Source organism: Haliaeetus albicilla, chromosome 14, assembly GCF_947461875.1.
Source record: "Haliaeetus albicilla chromosome 14, bHalAlb1.1, whole genome shotgun sequence".
Taxonomy (NCBI): domain Eukaryota; kingdom Metazoa; phylum Chordata; class Aves; order Accipitriformes; family Accipitridae; genus Haliaeetus; species Haliaeetus albicilla.
Window position 1 is genome coordinate 7,662,751 of NC_091496.1, and position 7,052 is coordinate 7,669,802.

The 7,052-nt window shown below is 44.8% G+C and overlaps 1 protein-coding gene across 2 annotated transcripts in view; it reads left to right on the plus strand.

Annotated features, from left to right (window-relative positions):
• The window catches only part of PRPF18 (pre-mRNA processing factor 18), a 222,468-nt gene that overhangs the window by 91,851 nt on the left and 123,565 nt on the right, over positions 1-7,052 (plus strand). The window lies entirely within an intron of this gene.

Sequence of the window (7,052 nt, forward strand, 5' to 3'; positions counted from 1 at the left end):
TTTTCCCCTTCTCTGCCAGCAGTTACTGAGCTGCAAGGATTTCATCAGCCCTGTGCAGAGAGCAATGCTTGGCGGTCTTGGGCACAGACCACAGCCAGCACGGATATTTTCTTTATCTCCTGGCTGTCAGAGCTTGCCTCATCCCTCCACGAACCAGTTTGGAGAGATTTTTATGGCTCCACTGTCACCCCAGCGTGGTGGCAGAGCGTGTTTCCCAAGTACCTCATTTGCACTGAGAGAGATCTGGGATGTCTGCAGCCTGCAAGGCAGGGTATTGTGCTGGGTGGCCTTTCTGTGCAGCCTTCTGGGACAGGTCTGATGCTTTTGAGTAAGAAAAGAGGGAAAGGAACAAAAGGAGTCACAGTGCAGCACCTGGGGAGGTGGGAGGGGAGGAAAAAAAAGCCCGGAGGGGAAAACCTGGGGTAGGGAGAGGGGAAAGAAGCATAAAAAATGGGCAGCTGCAAACAGAGGTTGCAAAAAATAAGCTGTAGAGGCTTGGTGTTCCCCTGAAGCTGGGATATGCTTAAAAGTGGCTTATTCAATAAACACTGTCCTTGGCACACTCTCATCTGCCTTCATTAACACCATGAGCGCATCAACTGACACATTTGAGGACAACAGTATTAAGGGGCTGAAAACAGCCCCATAACTAAGACCTGCAGCACAGTTCAGGAGATGATTTTCATCATCTTTGCACATGTCCCTGTTGCCACTGCACTGTAGTGCCTCACCACTTCTGCAAAGTGGACTTCAGGCCCCCCGTGTCATGGTTCAGACTAGCTTGTGGCATTAGTGTGACACTCAGTTCATCCTTCAAGCCCTACACCGTGAAGCCGATGCTGCTGGAAGGTGGGGTATCTCCTGCTGGAATTTGCTGTCCTTCATCTTTCCCCTTTCCCTGGGCCAAGGGGATTCATCTCTGACTGTGACATAGCAGGGAGGTTGGAGAAAGAAGTAAGAGCTCCGAGGAGGATGAAGGTGGGAGGAAGGCAGTGTGCTGCCTGCTCCAGGTCCAGCCTTGCAGGCTGCTCTCTCACCTACTCTCCCAGGAGATGGAGAAGTTGGGGATCTGGATGAAAAAGCCGGGAGAAGAGAGAGGAGTGGTAAACTGAGGGCAGCAAACCCAGTTACAAATACACTGTAATAATATAAGCTGGAGAGCAGCATCAGGAGTGGAAGGAAATTTTGCTAAGAATTTGCATTATTTTGCCAACCCAACGTACGCAGATAGATCTTCATACCTGCCAGTTTGTTCATAAACCCCTTGCTCATGAGCAATCCAGCCAGGCCCTGATCCCAAAGATACACCATCAAGAGTAAGTCCCTTGTTGCTCCGGGCAGTCTCATGATGATAGGGTATGCACCAAAACTCTGCACCACAGCTACTTTAGGAGGCTTAACTTCATTGTGCCACAGGTTTTGCTGGAATCCGAGGTGACGTGTTGACGGATCAAAAACTCAGCTGTCAATATACTAAGCTTCATGTTAGTGCTACAGATAAACAGAAGCCAAGGCATGGATAGGAGGTGCTTCTGAACTTAACCTGTATCTTAAAAGCTGATTCCCTTTAAAACTCAGTGGCAAAACTCCCAGTAATTTAAATAAAGATGTACCAGAGCAGGCTTACATAGTCCATTTGTGGCAGCTGCCTGGACGGGGGTGCATTCCTGTTTACAGCTCTTATGGTCAGTGGTTCCACGTATGCTCGGTGGAGTCACTCTTTTCAGAGGCTACAACAAAACACAGGCTGTTCACAGAAGTGGGACAAACAAGGTTAGGAATCCAGAAAAAACTCCTCAATACAATCTGGTGTAGTCACAGAGGCAAGCGTACAGGCACAGTGAAGGCACAACTAGCAGCAGCAGTGACAGGACCCAGCCCTTCATTGCCAACAAAATCAGACCTTTGACTCCTGAGCTATAGGAAAACTCTTAGTCATAGGTAAACAGAAAGTTAATAAAAGTCCCTCAAATCAAATTCAAGTGAGGAGGAAGGAAAAAAAAAAAAAGAAACGAGTAACAGTTTTATTACTGAAGTCCTAATTAGAACTGCACTGAAAGGTGTATTTACAATTCAGATATACACTGCAGTTACCTTCACAATCCAAACTGAAACAAGAACCTCAATAAATCTTTGTTTCAAAATTCAAGTAAGAGTCCCATCGAAAAGATAAAGAACAACAACACTACACTTGCCAATTCTGACACAGACCTGTTTCCAACATAGATATTTCTTCCACTGGTATGTGTTTGACAGCATCTTATGCAAAGGTGTCTTTCATACCTGAAAAAAAATAAGCAAAAAGTAGTAAGTGATTTTGCTTTACTGATTTAGGAGTTTGAGAACTAAGATGCTTTTATACATACATAATACATGCTTATGTACATATATATATATATATGCATTTTTAAACAAGAAGAACCTCAAAAAACTAATCTCTCTGTGCATTGAATACAATTATTCCTTTTTACTTACTGCTTCTCTGGTAATCTTGATAATACTACCAGTAATATCCAGTAATACTGGCTTATGCAGTAACTGCCCTGTCACTGGACCACCCTGTTATATCACACCCCAAAATGATTCAGGATACCTCATCCACCTTGGCACTGAGGAGTGGGTGGTTGAGGCGACTGCCCTTTATTTGTACCCTCACGCTAATGCAGTCCACGATCAAACTTTAATACAACAGAAGATTGATCTCGGGCGTTGCTGGCACCACTCTGGGCTGCAGTGCTGAGAACCACACAGTGACATCAATGGCATGACAGCTGGTTGTGGTGTAGCGATGCACTCTAAAAACATACATGTGTGGACATGTATGAAAAACCCTGTCCTTTGCATCTTAATCTGATTTTTATTAAAAACAAACCCAACCCCAAAACAGTCCAGAGTGAATAATTTTCAAATCTGTTGATAAGCTTCACTACAGTGCAGACTGAATTTCATGAACCTGGCAAAAGAAACGAGGGAGAGATTTTCTTCTCTAGGAAAACTGATGGTGGCATTCATCTTTTTATTAAAATTAATGGCATTTAAGAGGGGCTGTGTCTTCACAAAGCATTTTTACAGCTATGTCTGTCAGTTTCCTGAATTTTATAGAACATTTTTATACAGCTGTTTTGCATTTGGCTTTTAGTTTTAATGTTTTCCTTTCATTAAATCACAAAACTAATAAAAACTAAATGATCAAAATTTCTCCAGCAGTACAGGAACGGTCCTAATGCACAGTGTTATAATTTAATAAGCATCTCAATTGACTATTAAAATCCACATTATGATCAGAACTGTAATTCCAAAGATGAGGTCTTCTGAAAGCTTAATTTACTGTGGTGGGAAGTGGCAGCTGCTCTAACTCAGCAAAATTAGCTTTTTTAACTTAGATGCCAGGGAAAACAGATGCAGACGCGACAAGAACAAGAACAACAAAATCCACCACCGGCGTGCAGGTTCATCTCTCATCACCAGAAGATTCACGAAGGGTTTCTACAGATACATTAGCAGTGGAAGGGAGGCAAAGGAAAACACGGACCCAATGGAGAACAAAATAGCGGGGCAGAGTGACAAAGGACGTGGAAAAGGTCAGGGGTCTCGATGACTTTTCTGCCTTGGGCTTTGCTGGCATGGTCTGTTCTTGGCTTCCCTGTGCTGAGCAGTGGGGTCTGGGGCCACAGAGTATCACCCACCCACGCTGCAGCAGACTGCGCTGCAGACCACTGAAGCAGATTGTCTGGGCTTTTTCAAGTCTACGGGACCACGTGGGATTTATCGGTAGGAGACGACGTGACCACAAAGCTGCTCTCTCTCCTGGTGCCGGGAGAAGTTCCTGGCGACTAGAAAAAGGCAAACGTCGTACCTGTCTTCACAAAGGGCAAGGTTGGCAGGAACCCCTGGAAGTTCAGCAAAGGCAGAGTGCTGTACCTGCCACGGAGTAATCCCGTGCTGCAGGACAAGCTGGGTCCTGCCTGCCTGCAAAGCTGCTTTGCAGGAAAGGACTTGATGGACAAGTTGAGTATGAGCAAGCAGCGTGCGCTTGCAGTGAAAAGGACTGACTGTGTGCTGGGCTGCGCTGGCAAGAGTGCGGCCAGAGGGTCAAGAGAAGTGGTCCTTCCCCTCCATGAGGCAGTTTGTGAGACTACATCTGGACACTGTGTCTACTTTTGGGCTCCCCAGCACAGACACTGACATCCTGGAGCCAGTTCAGTGGAGAGCCACTAAAATGAGGGGGCTGAAGCACATGATGCACAAGGGAAGGCTGAGAAAATAGCTCAGCTTGAAGAGGAGAAGGCTCCAGGGAGATCCTACAGCTGTCTGCAAGTACCTAATGGGGGGAGACAGAGAAGACAGCCAAACCTTTCTTGAAAGTTTACAGCAAAATTGAGACAATAAGCACAAACTGCAGCAAGAAAAAAGTCCTGTTAGATGTAAAGAGAAAAAATTCTGCAGAATGGGGATGGCCAAACACTGAAATGAGGCGCAGAGAGATTGTGAAATCTCTGTCCTGGGAGATATTCAAAACCTGACTGCACACAGGCCTGAGCAACCTAACAGGACCTCAAGGTTGTCCCTGCTTTGGACCAGGAGACTGCAAGGCATCTGTTCCGTACCAAATTATTTGGCGAGTTCAGCTATGGTGGCAGGAGCATCGCGCAACTGACCTACTACAGTAAGGAACGTGCATCTGAACAAAAGTCTATTTTTACCTTAGAAATATCAGGACCATTTTTCTGTTGTTACTATTTCCCCCTCTCTGAAGGTTGGAGATGTGGGGCAACAGCTTTTTCATGTCTTAAAAAAATACAACAGAAAACATGTCAACATTGCAAGCAAAAGGACAAACCAGCTCTGGTTGGAATATCAACATTAGCTTAAATATGTCTTGTATGACAGAAGGAAAGATGTAGTGTCATGGTCTGGAGATGGGGCAGGCAACGAGGTACATAGCTGGAATCAGAGTCTGGAGCAGCAAAGCCTGTGCTGAAGTGCTGAAGTCTAAACTGCTGCTGCTGGAAGCAGAGCAAGCCAGATTAAAGCTAGTTTAGACGCACTTTGAGGATATCCTCCATGTGGAGGACACATGGTGTGTAAAGAGACAAGTTGAAGAGCATTGCCTTCCACAAAAGCAGAGTCCTGTCTCTAGCTCCTGGCCTCTGCTGAATTTCAAGCTTTGGGCAACCCGTACCCACCCACTGCAGCCTGGCTTCTCTCCAGCGTAAGAAACAGGGTCTCAGGGCTACAGCTGTCCCTAACTTCTGAGCTGCGGGTGCCCACCCACTCCTAAAGACACAGATGCCTTCAGAAGTACCAGAGACAGCTGGATCCATCACAGCCAGCCCTGAGCACTAAGAGCTTAAAAAAAACCCCAAGCTCTTGCTCTTCCTTCATGGTTGGCTCTTGCAATGCCAGCTGACCTCAGCAGTTAGTGAGCTGATGTGCACAAGTGTCCTTCACAGAGATGTTGCTCCTGCTGAGGTCCTACAGATCCCCAAAGGGATCCCCTTCTCCCTCATAACCACCCAGCCTGGGAAAAATGCCTATCCAAAGGCTGAATAAGAGGATATTTTATTACCCTTCCACTCTTCAAGCACCAGCCAGAAAGGTTGCCAATTATATTTCGTGGTCAAAATGCAGATGTACACCCAGAAGGTGACTCTTCCCACCTGTTTGCCAGACAAGCAGAGAAAAATCAGTAAAACAGTAAGTATTGGCCATTGTGCCCATCCGTCCCCCCTGCAGTCACTCAGGTTTGCTGCCCTCTCACTGCAGCATTTTCACACCTCCTAAGTAGAAAAGGGTCAGTCCTGAATTTCTAGCAAAACATGAAATCAAAACAATACCTAAAAAAAAAAAAAACCAACCCAAAACTATTCTGACTTTATATACTGCCACAGACAATTTTAAGAGTGTTATTTTTCCCTGATGCAGGGGGAAAAGCAAAAGGCTGAGGAAACCAACATATTAAAGAGAGATAACAGATACTAGCTTTCCAAGAATATATGCTACTTATCAAATGTATTGATTAGGCTCGTGAATATTTCAATTATTACATTTTTTCTTTTTAATCTCCACTTTTCTCAACTTCGACAGTTTTACAAGCAGCCTTCTCATACAGACTGAGGGATGGAAGTTGGTGCATGCAGAGGTACCTGTGTATGCAAACCAAAGTACATTACATTTGCATAAATGACTGGACATAGCTAATAAAAACAACTGTTTGCTATTGCTTTCTCATAGCTTTTTGATGCCAGCATCTCAAAAAACTTCATTTAAAAGGAGATCTTTGATTGTATTGCTTAAAGGTGCACGACTTAGGACTTGCTAGCCCTGTAAGATACACCCTGCTACAGCTTATGGTTGATCTGCAATCTCGTATTTAGCAAAACAAATCATAAAACTTCTTACAGAAACCACTGCACTCCTTAACTGATTAGCTGATGCTAACAGAAGACTTCCCAACTCAATAATCACCCACTCAGCGGCACATTTCAGCCGGCCAAGCCAGGAAGCACTTTAGGATGCAAATTCCAGCCATCAGGAAACATCAGGAAAGGCTTCGACTGCCAGTTCACCCAAGAGGGGTTTTGCTCATAGCTGGCTTCTGCAGCTGCAAAGGGAAGTTTTCCTCTGAAAGTCCAGACGAAAACGGTTCTTGCTATGAAAGGTTGGTGCGATGGTTGCCACTCACCTTGCTGGATAAGCAGCCTTCCTCGGCACACCCTTCCCCTTGAAGATGAACCTTCTACCATTCAAGACACATCTAGGGAAGGAGAAGTGTTGGTTTCACACCTGGCTGATACACTAATCAACATGACAAGTGAAAAAAAAAACCCCAACCAACCAATATCTACCAGCTAGTATGCTTTTCTGCTCAGAGTGACCTTACACACATCTAGCACCAGTTTAAAGTACAACAAATCTTTGTAACAAGTACTTTCACGCAGAAGTACTCAACTGTTTTGCACGCATTTGATCTAATTCAGGATTTTTTAATCTAATAAAATTACTTATGTAGCAACAGTGTTGTCCATGACCATAAAACAAATGAACAGAAG